Source organism: Canis lupus, chromosome 6 (assembly GCF_011100685.1).
Source record: "Canis lupus familiaris isolate Mischka breed German Shepherd chromosome 6, alternate assembly UU_Cfam_GSD_1.0, whole genome shotgun sequence".
Taxonomy (NCBI): domain Eukaryota; kingdom Metazoa; phylum Chordata; class Mammalia; order Carnivora; family Canidae; genus Canis; species Canis lupus.
The window spans coordinates 4815472-4832528 of NC_049227.1; the positions used below are offsets into that span (position 1 = coordinate 4815472).

Here is a 17057-nt window from a genome sequence, read left to right on the forward strand (position 1 = left end):
TGTCTAATTAAAAATACATTATCTGCTCAGATTCAAAGCAACTGGTTTAGGTGAGGAGTCCAGAAGTAGAAAGGAGACAGGTTTTCTGCTTGGTACTAAACACACAGGTTGTAGATAATTTCTACAACTAAGAAGTTGACTAAGAGTTAACTGTATTTCATTTTCTACCCTTACTTAGCTCTCTTATTCTGAATTTCTGTCTGCCAGGATATCTGAATTGAAGTGGGAACACTGAACCCATTATCTGCTCCTTACTCTGTGTGGAACAAAATACTAATCTTTGGAAGTCTTAGAGCTAAGGAACAGTTGAAAGCAGGCTCCTCATAAGGAGTAGAAGGTCCCGAGAGATGCAGTAGGAAGTCCACATTTGTAGAGCAAGCTAGTGGCATTTGGAGACAGACTGAAAAAACCACCAGATTTTTTAACATTCCAGCGACTTGGCAGAAAATAGAGAGTATCTTAATTCTCTTGTTTATGAAAGGCACCTGGAAATAAAGCACATTACTCCATTGGAGTATTTGGTAGACCCTCCAACCTATCAATGTGAAATACCAACAAACCTCATAATGAATTAGATTTGGTGCAATGCTGTATTTATTCTGAAGTAGATCCCATTTGAATTTGAATTCCACACAAGAAAGCTTGGTTACAGAATTTTTCGAAAATTCATATTATAATGTGCTCTCACCTATATGGTATTGCCAAAATTCTGAATTCAGAAGACAGTATACAGGAAATATTATCACATTGAATGAGATTCAAAAGTTATACGATATGGCATATGTCAATGACCAGAAGGCAATCTTACAAATATATATTTTAAGTATTTGGAGCCCTTTCTCCCCTATCCAGAGGTGTAACTCCAGCCTCTTGACAAAGTTTATAATCGTGCTCTTGCTATTGAGATGCATCCGAGAAATAGCTTTGCTTCTGGGTTACCATGGAGACACTTGCCAACTTGTGGCTGAAGGTAACCCCTGTCGACTGTGGTTGGGGATAGTTATCAAGCTGTCACTGGCAATCTTCCCCCTCATTTACTAGAAGCAACATTCCCAGAAAGGAAATAGCAAGATGACATAGTGAGAACACACTTTCACTTTAAGACTGCAATTTTGGGAAGACTTCTATTGTTGGCTGCAAGCTCCTGGTCCCAGCAGAGTATGGCCCGCCCATAATCTGAGCATAATCCCAGCAGAGAGAATAGCTCTGGAGTTGTGGTCAGACTGAGGAAGAATTCTGGCCCCATCCTGCTCCCCAAAGAACTTGGGCAAGTCAGAGGCTGGGCAATAGAGTATTGGCTCCTTTCTTCCTTTCTTATGAATACAGAATAACAGTTTTTGCTCTGCCTGCTTGGCAAGATTCTCATAACAATCAAGTGGGATAATAGAGATAAATGTGCTTTGTAAACTCTGAAGTGCTATACAAATACAAGGCTTAAGAGAGCCAGGAAAAAAAAATAACAGAGCGATTCATGGTGTTTTCCAGATCAAAAATCAGAGATAACCCACTCAAAGTCTATCCATTATATGAACAACTGTTAAAGAAAAGAACTTGCTAGAAAGTTACTTCCCTCCACATAGAGAAATTGCTATAATATTTTAAACTATGCAAAGGACAGATCTAATTTATATATGTTTTATGAAAACACAGGCACTGCATATATTTTAAATACAGCTCATGTTTGGCAAGTGATTGTAGAAGGAACAATCTTACAACAGAATAGGGTCTTTTTTGAAAAGAGTCTGTACTTTTAAGGGCTTTCGATTCTCAGACTCTGCGCTGAACAAACAGGTAAAACTGGATATCAGACATTTGTAGCTGCTTTTTTTAGAATTCAGCAAGCTCACTCCATCCCAACTCTTCTTCTATTGCTAAGGAAATGAAATGTCTCAGTGTTTCACTTAAAACTGATTCCAGGGGCGCCTGGGCAGCTCAGTCAGTTGAGCCTCCAACTCTTAGCTTAGGCTCAGGTCATGATCTCAGGACTGTGAGATCAAACCCCGCTTTGGACTCTGTGATCAGCATGGAGTCTTCTTGGAACTCTCCCTCTCCCTCTACCCCTCCTCTCCACACTTGCTTTTTCTCTCTCTCAAATAAATAAATAAATAAATAAATAAATAAATAAATAAATCAATCTTAAAAAGAAACCACCTGATTCCAAAGGATAACCCCTGAACCAGAAAAAAATAATTGTTAAATAATGAATGGTTTTGTTTACATAATGTCAATTAAATAATCCAATGACACATAATTAAATAACCATCCATTAAGTGACCAGTCTATCCCAGATAATGTCGTAGGTGCTAGAGAAGCCAACCAACCAACAGATTAAGTTATAAATTTGTTTTCAAGAAACTGACAGCTGGGTAAGTAATTAAAATTTAATGTTAGCAGTGCAATAACAAAACCACATGCAGGAGGTAAAAACAACCTAACTAAAGAAGTCATTGGGCTTCAGGGTTAGGCAAGAAGGAGTCATTGGAGGGATAAAACTCCAGTTTTAAGGATCCTAGAGAATATGGCAATTGTACAAGGTGAGGAGAGACAGATATATATAAGGCCAAGGGAATAGCTATGCACAGACATAATTGCATTGTCTGGAAAAGTATGAGCTACAAGTGTTTAACCTTACTAATAAACATTAAAGGCATGGAACACTGGTAGCTGGGACTGGAGAAGTAGTCAGGAACCAAATGATGGAGGTCCTTGTGTACCATGCTAAGCAACCTGGATCTCATCTCATAGATCCGCAGCATCAGGGTAGACAACCCAAGCCATATATGGCTATTTCAAATTCAACTTCACTTAGTTAAAACTTTAAAAGGTTAATTCAGTTTCTCATTCTTACCACTCTTGAGGGGCTCAACAGCTCCATGTGGCTAGTGGGCACCATCTTGAACAGCTCTGATACAGAGCACTTCCATCATTGTTAATTATGGCTCAGCACTGTCATGGATATTTGGAAGCATATGAAATTATTTGAGTGGGGGTATGCTATGTTAATATTTGCACTTTAGAGAAATAGCTTTTCAGGAAGATAACTTGGAGAGGAATAAGAAAAAATAACATGCTAACCTACACGAGATTATATAAAACTACAGGGGTCTTGAGGATGGGAGAGAGGCAGTAGATTTGAAATGTAGAGTTGGAGAAAAATAAGCTTTATCGCTATGTTGATCAGTTGTATGACTAAACCGATCAGGAATGTCAACAAAGATGGTCACTGAATAAATAAATATGTGTGTGAAGAAGGGCTAGGCTAATTTTGTTTATATATGGAAAGTGGAGTAACGGTTTGCTGGAGATAATGGGATAAGAAGCAACTTAACAAGTTCCATGGCCCCATGTAGACCATGAAGTTGGCAGCCTGAAATTTTCATTTTCAAGCAATATCTTTGACATTTCTGAAACCACAGGCATATTTATCTTCACATCAAAGCACTAAATCATCTTTATAAATCTTTAAGAGGCTGAGAGGCAAGTTTAGAAAATGAAGTTCTCATGAAAATCTTACAAGGAAGGATGGCTCAATGTTTTCAGTGTTCTGATCTTTTAGCAATGTCTTTGCCAGTTATGGAAATGACTCCAAGTCTGACATTTTCCTACTGTGCCTTCTGATTGAACAGATCAGCTATAGTCCATTTGATGAGTGGTCCAATTAGCCAAAGGATATTTGTGGTTTCTGTCAATTGCACCACTTATAGACAGATGGAAGTTAGGTCACTCAGTTGAAAACTATAACCAGAAGGGGCACGTGGTTAGGAAGCTAAATGACTAAAATTGGAGGGAGGATAGCTTTAGTAATATTCTTCCTAGCAAACTTGTAAAGTTGGGATATTAAGTCTCCTAAGGAACCACTCCTAGCCCTCTTTCTCTCAACATTTTTTTTTCTCTTGACTATTTTTTCCCATACATCCCCGCTATTAATCTACACTACTACTACTATTGATGATGATGATAGCTATCATTTATTGAACACACATTATGTGCCACCTCTGTGTTAAATCCTTCTGAACATTTCTCCACATTACTTCAGCTATGAGTGATTGAGTCCAGTCTCAAATCAAGGTCTGATTCCAAAACTTAACTTTAACTGGATTTAACTGTTCCATGCTGCCCCTTCTCTGGAGAATGATGTGGGACCCCTTGGGTCCTCCATTAAGGAAATGCTAGTAGAGCTTGGCACTTGGCTTTCATCTTCATAGTCCTAGGAATGGATCTTTTTTCCTCTATGAGTCCTACAAGAAAGCAGAAAAACTGGCTTACAGTGGTGAAGAGAAGAGATTTAGACCTACAGCTTTAAGAGGGCTTCTCCTTTCCTTCCCCCAGGATTAAATGGATTCAGTAGGACAAGATCCATCAGAGAAAGTGGTAAAAAAAAAATTAACTAAAACATATAGATCTAAAATCAGTCCAGGGCATTTGGGGTTACGAAGGTAGCTAGAAACATACAAAGTCAACAGGACCAAGACAGGAGGTTCCATATCTCTCAACCACATCAGTCCTCAGGGTGTTAAAGGTCTTTCAAGACAACTACCTCCCCCAACAGCAACAAAAAAAATATCTACTAGTATTAGATTCTAAACATCTACTAAACATGTGAAAAACATGCAAACTCATTAAGTTTTAACATCATACTCTATTATATCTTCCAAAGTAGCTAGAATGACTTTGGAAAAATGTGAAAGTATGATAGGAGTTTGCTGAAATGAGCAATCACATACATTACTGATAGATGGGCAAATATGAATCATCTGCTAAGAAAGCACTTTTGCAATGTTTGAAAAAGGTAAAACGTGATTGTCAGGACTCCTGGGTGGCTCAGTGGTTGAGTGACTGCCTTTGGCTCAATGCGTGATCCCAGGGTCCTGGGATCCAGTCCTGTATCAGGCTCCCTGCTGGGAGTCTGCTTCTCCCTATGCCTATGTCTCTGCCCCTCTGTCTGTGTCTCTCATGGATAAATGAATAAAATCTAAAAACAAAACAAAACAAAACACGTGATTGTCTTGCACCTTTAATTCTATCTCAAGAAATTTATTCTAGAGAATGCATTCAAATATAAATAGAAAGTGAAATGAACATCATGAGAAAGATGGAGAAATAAATCTGGAGCGTTCAGAAAATTGAAAATTTTGCAGCCAGTAAAAACAGATTCCACCAATATAAAAATGTGCATTAATAAAAATTGTGGGATTATAAAAAGCGGACAGAGGGGCCTGGCTAGCTCAGTCTGAAGGGTGCGTGGCTCTTGATCCAAGGTTGTGAGTTCAAGCCTCACATTGGGCATAGAGAAAAACAAATAAGATTACAAAAAAAACTTTTAAAAAGTAAAGACTTCAGAGGAATATAACAAAATGCCCTTTGTGGATGATTCTAGGGGGTTGAGACTGTAGAAGCTTGAAGCTTTATTCTTCTTTTGTTTTCTCTAATCCTCCAGTTTTTGCCAGAAGTATAGTTGGGGGAGCCTTCCCTAACACCCTCTCCTGCCAAGTACCATGGTCTGTGCTCTGGTTTTCTGGATCCTTACCTGATGTCTCACAGTAGTAGTGATGCCCCTTGAAATCACATCTCACAGAGAAGACCCAAGAGGCACTTGCTGGTGTCCCCAGAGACTTCAGCTCAACTGTGACTTCCCAGGTAGACTGCCAGGAGCCATCCAAGGCTGGGTGCTCAACTCTGTCTCTTCTGACCTTAGTAGCAGTGACTACATTAGAACATCTTGATGCCCTAAATGTTTGGTTCATTGGCACAGATTAGATACAAATTATTGTCCTGAATTTTAAAAGAGCTCCATACTTCGATGAGAGCTACTGATTACTAACCTACTACACAAAAGACTCTATCATTAGGGCACATGAGGTAATGTCCTTCAATTTTGACTTTTGGATTTGGGCCTGAAAGTCTATTGCCAGGCCATACCATTAAAAGTTGTTTAAACCACATCTTCTTTATCCATTCATCTTTCGTTGGACACCGAGGCTCCTTCCACAGTTTGGCTATCGTGGCCATTGCTGCTATAAACATCGGGGTGCAGGTGTCCCGGCGTTTCATTGCATTTGTATCTTTGGGGTAAATCCCCAACAGTGCAATTGCTGGGTCGTAGGGCAGGTCTATTTTTAACTGTTTGAGGAACCTCCACACAGTTTTCCAGAGTGGCTGCACCAGTTCACATTCCCACCAACAGTGTATGAGGGTTCCCTTTTCTCCGCATCCTCTCCAACATTTGTGGTTTCCTGCCTTGTTAATTTTCCCCATTCTCACTGGTGTGAGGTGGTATCTCATTGTGGTTTTGATTTGTATTTCCCTGATGGGGGTTATTCTGTATGTTAGTAAATTGAACACCAATAAAAAATAAATTAAAAAAAATATAAAAATAAAAATAAATAAAAAAAAATAAAAGTTGTTTAATTAATGAAAAAAGAAAAGAAGAAAGAGAAGAAAAGAAAGAATTGCTATGAACTAGGGCATTAATTCAAAACTCTAGGATGACCTCGCCTCTCTTGTCCCTGACCAGCTCTCATTAAGAATGTATTAAGGAACTTAACATCTGATTCTTTCTGGTGAATCAGGAAAATCATTAACAGTCAATTGTAACTGCTGCCTCCAATTTGGAAATAACTGCTTCTGCTCCTCCTGAGAATTTATACTTTATTATACTTTGAAAAGATGTCCTGTATCAGCCTATGCCTTAAAAATGTCATTTCTCCCCCAAATTTGTAACACATCATAGACAAAGATGTTTCCTAAATACACAGGGAGCCTTTAAAAATCAATACAAACAAAAATCAGGAAACAACCTCAGTTGGCAAGAGCAAAAATCTCATCTGTTCTGATAACCAGCATATTCCTGCTGCTCAGAGATCATGCCCAGCATATAACAGGTATTCAAAGAAATCTAAAGAAAAAATGGGTACACAACATGAATAAGGCGAAGGACATATAAATATGATTAATCTCACCAATAAATAAAGACACACAAATTAAAATAAAATATAACTTGTATATTGACAGAAAAATGCAAAGGGTTAATAACACCCTGTGTTGGTGAAGGTGTACAGAAAACAGGCATCCTCAAACATTGTCTGTGAGGGGTTTAAAATGGTGAAATTCTTAGGGGGACATTTGTGTAAAATTTCTTTTTTTTAATACATTTATTTTTTATTGGTGTTCAATTTGCCAACATACAGAATAACACCCAGTGCTCATCCCGTCAAGTGCCCCCCTCAGTGCCGGTCACCCATTCACCCCCACCCCCTGCCCTCCTTCCCTTCCACCACCTCTAGTTTGTTTCCCAGAGTTAGGAGTCTTTATGTTCTGTCTCCCTTTCTGATATTTCCTACCCATTTCTTCTCCCTTCCCTTCTATTCCTTTTCACTATTATTTATATTCCCCAAATGAATGAGACCATATAATGTTTGTCCTTCTCCGATTGACTTATTTCACTCAGCATAATACCCTCCAGTTCCATCCACGTTGAAGCAAATGGTGGGTATTTGTCATTTCTAGGCAGAGGCCAGGAGGGCCCAGGACCGCAAGGACGCTCCTGCCAGGAAGCTGAGCAGATCAGCGGTCCCGCCCCGGAGCCTCCAGGCCCTGCAGACGGAGAGCTCTGTAGTTATTGCGGGAGCAGACTCCAGGGCTCCAGAGCTGGCCGCCACCACTGTGGTTGTTACTCCTGGGGCTTCACAGGGTAAACAACCCCCACTGAGCCCTGCACCAGGCAGGGGGCAGAGCAGCTCCCCCAAGCGCTAACACCTGAAAATCAGCACAACAGGCCCCTCCCCCAGAAGACCAGCTATATGGACAAGTTCCAGGGAAGTCAAGGGACTTAAAGTATACAGAAACAGAAGATACTCCCCCGTGTTTTGTTTTGTTTTGTTTTGTTTTGCTTTTTGATTTCTGTTTGCTTCCCCCACCCTTTTTTTCTTTCTCTTTTTCTTCTCTTTTTTCTTTTTTTCCTCCTTTTTTCTTTTTTGTTTTTCTCTTTTCTTTCCTTCTTTCCTCTCTTTTTCTCCTTTTCCCAATACAACTTGTTTTTGGCCACTCTGCACTGAGCAAATTGACTAGAAGGAAAACCTCACCTCAAAAGAAAGAATCAGAAACAGTCCTCTCCCACAGAGTTACAAAATTTGGATTACAATTCAATGTCAGAAAGCCAATTCAGAAGCACTATTTTAAAGCTACTGGTGGCTCTAGAAAAAAGCATAAAGGACTCAAGAGACTTCATGACTGCAGAATTTAGATCCAATCAGGCAGAAATTAAAAATCAATTGAATCAGATGTAATCCAAGCTAAAGTCCTAATGACGAGGGTTAACTAGGTGGAAGAACGAGTGAGTGACATAGAAGACAAGTTGATGGCAAAGAGGGAAACTGAGGAAAAAAGAGACAAATAATTAAAAGACCATGAGGATAGATTAAGGGAAATAAATGATAGCTTGAGGAAGAAAAAACTACATTTAATTGGGGTTCCCGAGGGCGCCGAAAGGGACAGAGGGCCAGAATATGTATTTGAACAAATCATAGGTGAAAACTTTCCTAATCTGGGAAGGGAAACAGGCATTCAGATCCAGGAAATAGAGAGATCCGCCCCTAAAATCAATAAAAACCGTTCAACACCTCGGCATTTAATAGTGAAGCTTGCAAATTCCAAAGATAAAGAGAAGATCCTTAAAGCAGCAAGAGACAAGAAATCCCTGACTTTTATGGGGAGGAATATTAAGGTAACAGCAGACCTCTCCACAGAGACCTGGGAGGCCAGAAAGGGCTGGCAGGATATATTCAGGGTCCTCAATGAGAACATGCAACCAAGAATACTTTATCCAGCAAGGCTCTCATTCAGAATGGAAGGAGAGATAAAGAGCTTCCAAAACAGGCAGGAACTGAAAGAATATGTGACCTCCAAACCAGCTCTGCAAGAAATTTTAAGGGGGACTCTTAAAATTCCCCTTTAAGAAGAAGTCCAGTGGAACAATCCACAAAAACAAGGACTGAATAGATATCATGATGACACTAAACTCATATCTTTCAATAGTAACTCTGAACGTGAACGGGCTTGTGTAAAATTTCTATTCAAAATTTAAACATCCCTACCTTTGACCCAGCAATAGCACTTCTCTAATTTTAGTCTACAAACAAACCATTCTCACATAATGATATGTTTGTGTGTGAAAGGATGGTCATTCCAGGAATATTCATAAGAGTGAAATGTGGGAAAGCACATTGATAAACATTTTTATAGCCATAGACAATATTTGCTGAACACTCACCTGATGCTCATCTCCTTAGCATGTGTTTCAAAGGTAATATTTCATTTAATCTACTCAACAAATTTCAGAAGTTTATTCTATTCATATTCTTCAGGCTCAGATAAAGTCAGAATCAAAGGCAGATGTTGATCCAGGAAAAGCTTAGGGCTTTATTTTTCTTTCTCTTCTTTTAATACCCAGTGCAACATGCTCTTCTAGATGCTTTACTACTTTAAGTGCATTTAACATAATTTAATCATCAGCTATAGGCTTGTTACCATCATTCTCATTTTATGGCTGAGGAAAATGATATTGAGAAGAGGATCACACATACAGCAAATGGCAAAGACAAGTACTATTACCCACTGGGCTATGTGCCATCCTTGTTAGGCATGTTGGAATGCTGGAAGTCCCCATTTTCTTATGTATAAGATGGGAATAATAACATTATCTTACACAATTTTGTGAGTTAACATATTTATATTGAATTGTACCAGTGTAGAGGTAAAAGTATGGTCAAAACAGCCCTCAATAAAAAAAGAAGGGGACCTGGGTGGCTCAGAGGTTGAACCGTCTGCTTTTGGCTCTGGCGTGATCCCAGGGTCGTGGGACTGAATCCCACATTGGGCTCCCTGCAGGGAGCCTGCATCTCCCTCTACCTATGTCTCTGCCTCTCTCTCGCCATCTCTCATGAGGAAATAAATAAAACCTTTTTTAAAAAGCCAACTATAGTTTGTCTGTAAGAAATGCATTTAAAACACAAAGACTAAAAAAAAAAAAAACAAAAAAAAAAAACAAAAAAAAAACACAAAGACTCAAATGGATTAAAAGTAAAGTAGTGAAGAAAAATAGATCATGTTAATACTAATCAAAAGAAAGCCAGAGTAGCTATATTAAATTCAGACAAAGCAGACGCTAGAACAAAAGAAATTATCAGGAGTAACAAGGGGCACTATATAATAATAAGACACTTCATTCTCCAAAAGACATAATTCTAAATGCATATGCACCAAACAACCAAGCATCAAAATTGGTAAGGCAAAAATTGACAGACCTTCAAGGAGAAATAGAAAAATGAAATATTATAGTTGTAAACTTCAACATACCTCTTCAGGAACTGATAGATCAAGTAGGCAGAAAAGTCAGAGGGATATAGTTGCCCTGAATTGTCAGTCAATTAATCTAGTTTTTTTATAGAACACTCCATCCAAAAAGAGGAAAATGTACACTGCTTTGAAGCTAACATGAAACATTCCTCAAGACAGGGCATATTCTGGGCCATAAACACATCAACACATTTTTAAAAATAAAACCCGTACAAAACATATTCTCAGACCACAATGAAATTAAACTAGAATTCAACAAGAGAAAAAGAGATGGGAAATCTCCAAATATTTAAAATTTAATAACACACTTGTGAATAGCACATTGGTCATAGAAGAACTCACAAACCAAACGTAAAAATATTTTGAGCTAAATGAAAATACAAATAATTAACTTCTCTGAGTTGTATCAAAAGCAGTACTTTAAAGGGATATTTATAGCATTACATGTATACATTAGAAAATAAGAAAGATCTGAAAGTAAGCTTTCCACCTTGGTAAAATAGAGAAGGCAGTGTAAGCCTACAGCAAGCAGAAGAAAAGAAATTAGAGCAAAGATTAATGAAATTGAAAAGAGGAAAGCAATAAAGTCAATAAAATCATAAAGTGATTCTTTGAAAAAGTCAATAAAACTGGCAAACCTCTAGTCAGTCTGACCAAAAAGAAAAGAGAGATGGCACAAATTAGCAGCATCTGAAATGAAGAAGGGTCATCATTGCTGGTCCTGTAGATGCTAAAAGGATAATAAAAGAATATTATGAATAATTCTATGTCTACAGATTTGATAACATAGATAAACCAATTCCTTCAAAGATGCAAGCTACCAAAACTCATACAAGAAGAAGTAGATAATCTCAATAGGCTAATATCTGTTCAATAAATTGAGTCAGTATTAAAAACCTTCCAAAAAAAGAAAAAAAGAAATCAAGGTCCAGATGGTTTCACAAATAATTTCTCATAAATATTTAAAGAATGGATGAAGCCAATATTTCACAATCTCTTGCAGAAATAGAAGAATAAATACTTGCTAATTCATTCTATGAGACCAGCACTCCCCTAATAATAACACAAGATAATAACATTACAAGAAAGGTGAACCACAGACTTAGTATCTCTAATGAATGCAATTGTAAAAATAACCCACAAAATCGTAGCAAATTCAATAATGTATAAAAAGAATTATACCCATGACTAAGTAGGATTTATTCCAGGCATGCAAGGCTGGCTAAATATTTGAATATCAATCAATATAACATACCACATCAACAAGTTCGAGAAGAAAAGTCATATGATCATATCAATTGATTCAGAAAAGCTTTTAGATGTTTTTGACAAAATATAACACGCATTTATGTTAAAAAGTCTTAGCAAAATAGGGGCAGCCTGGGTGGCTCAGCAGTTGAGCACCTGCCTTCAGCCCAGGGCCTGATCCTGGAGACCCGGGATCGAGTCCCACGTCAGGCTTCCTGCATGGAGCCTGCTTCTCCCTCTGCCTGTGTCTCTACCTCTCTCTCTCTCTCTCTCTCTCTCTCTCATGAATAAATAAATAAAATCTTTAAAAGAAAAGTCTTACCAAAATAGAAATAGAGATAATTTCAATTTGATAAATAAAATCTACAAAGAACTTAGGGCTGACATCATAATTAATGGTGACAAACTGAATGCTTCCTCCCTAAGATTGGGAACAAAGCAAGAATGTCCCTTCTCACCACTCCTAGTCAACATTGTACTGGAAGCTGTAGCCAGTGCAATAAAACAAGAACAGGGTATGATATGTATATCTTATATATTATTGCATATAACATAATATATATAAATAATATATACAGAAAGACAGATATAAAAACTGCCTTAGGAAGAAATCAAAACTGCCTTTATTCACAGCTGATGTGATTGTCTATGTAGAAAGTACAAAAGATTCCACAAAAACCTCTGAAACTAGCAAATGAGTGTTTCAAGCTTTCAGGATACAAGGTTAATACACAAAAGTCAACTGTGTTTCTATTTTCCAGCATGAACAATAGGAATTTGGATATAAAATTACTATTTACAATAGCGCCCCCAAAAGTGAAATACTTAGGTACAAGAAGTATAAATCTAACAAGATACATACAAATTACATGTGCATGTCCTTCAATAGATGAATGGATAAATAAACTGGTATATACATACAATGCTATATTTTTCCATGATAAAACGAAATGAGCTATCAAGACACAAGGAAACCATGGATAAATATTAACTGTGTATTGCTAAGTGAAGGAAGCTAATCTGTTAAAAATTACATAATGAGTGATTGCAATTGCATGATGCTCTGGAAAAGACAAAACTATAGAGATTAGAAACAGAACAGTGGTTCCCAGAGACAGGAGTTCCAGAAGAAAGAGAGGAGGGTTGACTCAGCATAGGGAATTGAAACATAGGGGATTTTTTTAGGGTTGTGAACCATTCAGTATGCTACTGTTATTACCAAATGCAAGACACTAGGCATTTTTCAAAACCCATAGAACTTTACTGCATAAAATATGAACCTGAAACTATATACATCAAAACAAATAATTTAAGAGTACAGAGGATCCCAGATAGAATGTAGAATGTAACAAATAATCTAAATGTATTATAAATGCATAAAACAACCTCAGTGAAGTGGGTCAAGAGAAAATATGCTGGCCCAAATAACTTTAGAAATCAGTGAAGTATGTAAAATTAAAGCCAAAAGAAACTATACCTAAGCTCTATACTAGAGATGATCAGTGTATATCCACAAATGCCTACCACAGAGGTATGAGTTACCAATTCTGATGTTGCTGTCCACTGATGTCTGAAATGAACAAGTAAATGGTTAGAGGCTGGTGTGAGTCAGGTTTCTCACTGTTGGAGTGGAAATTTACAGATCAACAAGGGGAGGAGGCTAGAATAATCAATGTGGTAATGAATTAGTGTTAGAGTTAGTAGTAAAAATTCATGTTTACATGAATATAAAGATGGTTATACATAGAAATATGTCACAGTATGTCTATGTTCATCAGTTGGAATACACACATATATTTCCTTGCTGTGGCAGCACAAAGGTCAGGAAGAAGTTTATGAAGCAACCACACCCCAATAGTAGTGAGCACACCTATCATCCAAATCTTGGTTTTTAATACCATTCTCCGATAAAAAGAATGAAGCTCTTTGGAAAAGTGGCTGATTCTAGGACTAGGGCAGAAAATACAGAAGATGAACCCAAGCATCTTGTAATGAGAGATAGTAAGGAAATACCACCCCCCTAAAACAAACAAACAAAACCAAAAATGCTCAATGGTGGGGACATTTCAGAAAACCACAGAGATCAACTGAAAAGTCTCCCAATGGCTCACACTGGAATAATCGAAGCCAGAAAGTAGATAAAACAGTATTCCCCAGTACTATTTCCAACAGTATAACCCAGAGTATAAAATAAATATCCATGAGCCCAAGCAAACATAAGTAATTGAATAAGCAGATAAATGAGGAGGAAGAGACAAATTTTCCATGCAGAAATATTGCAAATAATACATGTAGCTATTCCACCTTCAAGGAAGTGGAGCGTGATTCTCTATTCCTGAAGTGTGAGCTGTGCATTGTGACTTCTTTCCATAGAGTACAGTGTGGAAAGGAATAAAAAAGAAAAGTAACTTTATAGTAGAGAAACCTGACAAACACTACTTTGGTCAGGTGATCGTGGTCATCATCAACAGTCATAAATCATGTTGATAGTATGCACCCTTGATTTAATGTGAAGGAAATGGCACTTTATCTCTGTGATTTTCCTCCCCAAACCTCATAACCCCAGTGTAATCATAAGAAGACCATCAGACAAATTCCAATAAAGGGCCATCCTGCAATATATTTTACAAGATTCCTCAGTCATCAAGGTCATCAAAGACAAGCAGGGTTTGAGAAACTACCATAGCCATAAGGAGCCTAAGGAGACATGACAACTGAATGTAATGTGGCACCTTGGATGGTATCCCAAATAGAAGACGGACATTAGGTTAAAAACTATGGAATTCTGAACAAAGCACAGACTTTAGTTAATAATGTATTGATATTGGTTCACTTATTATAACTAACGCATTACGCTAACATAAAGTGTTAATAATAGGGGGATACGTAGAGGAGATATATGGGAACACTGTACTATCTTCTCGATGTTTCTTGAAGTATAAAAGTCTTCTAAAATAAAATTCTAAAAAACCCAACATTGGTACAAAAATATTGTTCTGACTCAACTCCCCCCTTACTCGGGAGAAATCCACCTCCTTCCAGATGCCCACAGAATGTCTGAGAATTCTCCAGAGCCACTTCTAGTGAATGTCCCTTTCTTGACCTTTAGGGCTTCTCAATTCCTGCAGCTTCTTCTCACAGTTGCCCATGACAATGTTCCAGACAGGACCATTTGCTCACTTCAGCGTGAAGTACTCACAGGTCCCTAGAGGGAGAGGCACCATTATCACAATTAATAGCCAGTGGCCACAGTTAATTTGTGCGTGATTTGGAGGTAGTGTTTCAGAACTCTGAAGTGGCCAGAAAGGGCTATTTTGTGGAAGGAACCTGCCCTTCACTTTCCAGTAATTGAAGTGTCTGTGAAAGGGGCACTGGGAAACCTTTGAGGTAAGCTTTTGTCTTGATTACAAGTCCAATAAACTTCCTCCATCTTGTGCCCTTTTGAGGAATCATTTCTGCCTGTCAGGTACCAGGTGTTCCTTTTAAGACATCAAGAAATAAGAAGTGACACGGAGTGCCTCTAGGAAGCAATCCAGACTAAAGCAGATGTCTTCATGTCACTTTGTTTTCTGCTTCCACTACCTTGCCAGGATTTCTTTGTCCTTGACCTGTGGTTCACACTCAGGATTATTTCTTTGAAAACCTGTGCCTGCCTGAACATCATCTTCTTTTCCATTCACTTGGTTGTGTTTTTAGGTTCCTGGTACTTAGGATTTGGTTTCCTGGCCTGACCTCTGGGGTCATCAGCTAATCTTCCCTCTCATTTGGTGATTTGGGATCCTAAATTTTCTTAAGTCCTGGATTCGTCTGATTTCCAGCCCCATATCATACCAATACCCGGACAACTGTCATGATAACATCAAGTGTCTATTGTCCATGTCCTATATACCATTGAGAGCACAAAACTCAGCTGTAAGGTGGGGAGCTTGGGTGGGTGGGATATTATTATACAAAGCTGTGGGTTGAAGTTAGGAAGTTGCTTCCGGGGATACAGTGAAGATACACCCTGATTCCATAGAAGGAGAAGGAAGGGGAGAAGGACATCTACTGTGACTCTGACCCAGTTGCTTGTATAGCTGTTTGAGTAAGACTAGGGATGTTAAACATGAAATAAGCAACAGGAGTGGTGATTAGGGACACGTTAGAGGCAGGGTAAGAGTGTCTGTTAGGAACCAACCTATGAAAGCTCAGCTCGCTTTCTTAGTAACTGGCTGGTAAAATATCTTTGGTCCATAGGATGGGGAATGGGGTGGCTGGAACTCTATCTCTTTCTTTGTGCAACCTCAACTGGTACCATCTAGCAACTTTGCAAGATGTTTTCCTGGTGGGCTGCCTACACATTGAAATGAACCCAGATTGCATGGTGGCTCATCTATGAAATGATTTTGCACCTGTGGAGGGAATTGGTCCTATGAACTCATTTGTCTACTTCAGAATGCAGATCACCTTTCCAGTGGAATATATTATGGGGATGGCCTCTCTTTCCATTTCTGCCCCCAAACCCATTTAAGTCAGAGGCCTTCTTTGCCAGCTACCTCCTGTTGTTGCTTTGTTGGAAGTAAAACCTGATCTTCTTCCCCAGAACTAGGCCATTTTGTTGTTGCGTGATGGTTAATTCTCCATGCCAACTGGCTATGGTACCCAATTGTTAGAACTACGTGGGTCCACTTGTATGCAGATGGTTTTCAAAATACAGTATGGTACTGTACATGTGTTTTCTCTTCCTCATTATTTTCTTAATGACATTTCCTTTTCTCTAGCTTACTTATTTGTAAGAACATGACATATAATACATGTAACATACCAAATACATGTTCACTGCCTGCTTATGCTATAATTAAGGCTTCTGCTAAGTTTTGGGGGAATCAAAAGTTATGCACAAATTTTCAGCTCTGCAGGAGGCTAGTATCTCAAACTCCAATGTTGTTCAAGGGTCAAGTTTGTGTATTCTGTTCCTTTGGAGAAGCCTGACTGACTGGCACATGTCTCAAACCCAACTCAGGCAAGATGATGGTGATGAGTGAGCAAAGGTGTTTGGTTGCCTTAGGTTCCAGTTTAATGGGAAAAAAATGATAATAGTAGAAAGAAGGAGAAGGAGCAGGGGAGGAGGAAGGGGTGAAGAAGGAGGAGGGAGGGGGAAGAGAAGGAGAAGGAGGAAGAAGGAGTAAGAGGTGGAGGAGGGGGAGGAGGAAAAGGATGGTGAATGATAAGAGAGCTTAGGGTTGCAGGTGAGAAGAGAAGGGGAATCCCGTCTTCTTTTTTTAGAAGTACGTTGCTGCCAGCACTTCCGTTTCTTTTTTCCAGATTTCTGCTTGTTCCCGTGAGAATACATGAATAGGAATAAGGTTGAAGGAGAGAGGGGGAGAGCTGGTGGCAGTGGAGAATGAGAGAGGTGGGAAGAGTAGACTGGAGTAGGAGGGGAAGGGGGAAGAATTACCTTAAGGCGGTATAAAAAT

At 38.6% G+C, this 17057-nt stretch overlaps 2 long non-coding RNA genes across 7 annotated transcripts in view; one reads left to right on the forward strand and one right to left on the reverse strand.

Annotated features, from left to right (window-relative positions):
• LOC111096190 overlaps positions 1-17057 on the forward strand; it is a 59506-nt gene that overhangs the window by 36210 nt on the left and 6239 nt on the right. The gene's annotated exons all lie outside the window — the stretch shown is intronic.
• LOC111096189 overlaps positions 3974-17057 on the reverse strand; it is a 54273-nt gene continuing 41189 nt past the window's right edge. For all 5 annotated transcript variants that reach the window (XR_005360525.1, XR_005360526.1, XR_005360523.1 and 2 more), the window contains 2 exons: positions 5528-5727; positions 3974-4238 (listed from right to left, as the gene is read on the reverse strand). This is a non-coding gene — a long non-coding RNA (uncharacterized LOC111096189). The remainder of the gene's footprint in view (positions 4239-5527; positions 5728-17057) is intronic.